The sequence below is a fragment of the Halyomorpha halys genome, unplaced genomic scaffold (genome assembly GCF_000696795.3).
Source record: "Halyomorpha halys isolate HHAL.00 unplaced genomic scaffold, Hhal_1.1 Scaffold866.1, whole genome shotgun sequence".
Classification (NCBI taxonomy): Eukaryota; Metazoa; Arthropoda; class Insecta; order Hemiptera; family Pentatomidae; genus Halyomorpha; species Halyomorpha halys.
This window is the reverse complement of record NW_027114921.1, coordinates 254,119-254,348: the sequence shown is the minus strand read 5'-3', so window position 1 is coordinate 254,348 and position 230 is coordinate 254,119.

The following is a 230-nucleotide window of genomic DNA, read 5'->3' as shown; positions in this document are numbered from 1 at the left end:
CGAGGAACATGTTACCACGGTAAAAAGAGGTCCTTCGAGAAACAAGTTATCATCGGCAAAAGAGGTCCTTCAAGGAACAAGTTACCATCGTCAAAAGAGGTCCTTCGAGGACAAGTTACCATCGGCAAAGGAGGTCCTTCGAGGAACAAGTTACCATCGTCAAAAGAGGTCCTTCGAGGAACAAGTTACCATCGGCAAAAGAGGTCCTTCGAGGAACAAGTTACCGTCGG